Genomic DNA, 582 nt, shown 5'->3' on the forward strand with positions numbered 1-582 from the left:
CGTCTATTATTGTTTTTTCATAGGTTACGATAACGACTAAAGATAACATATATGTGTAATGTATTACTTGACAGTCGATCCTCTTCACAGAGAAATACTGATATAAACAATACTCAACATTAATAATTGTGTAGTTGCACTCACAGCGATATGTTATGATGACCAGTGACAAAGTATTATGATGAAAGATGTTTTTTGTGCACTAAAGTGTAAAATACAGAGTAACATTGAGACACGGATAACAAGACCAATGCAATATTATAAATGATGACATAATACCTTGATAAATGGCACCAATCACCTTTCACTCGCTTTAGTATAACAAAAAGTAATAATGCTAATTACGCATGACATAACACCCTGCTCATTAAGTCACTAAGTACAAGGAAGTCATTCAAGAGATAAAATTTTGCCGTGAAAAAGTGCTGCGTCACCGAATTCTCAAGGTTTACCGACAAAAACAAATTCAGTGTAATTCCCTCCAGAGCGAAAGGAAGTGCGGCAGACACTCATTAAGGAAAAGAATGATCATGGTCTGTACGTAAGATAAGAAAAAAGGATATGTAATTGTTATACACAAAA

This window comes from Penaeus monodon, chromosome 23 (genome assembly GCF_015228065.2).
Source record: "Penaeus monodon isolate SGIC_2016 chromosome 23, NSTDA_Pmon_1, whole genome shotgun sequence".
NCBI lineage: Eukaryota > Metazoa > Arthropoda > Malacostraca > Decapoda > Penaeidae > Penaeus > Penaeus monodon.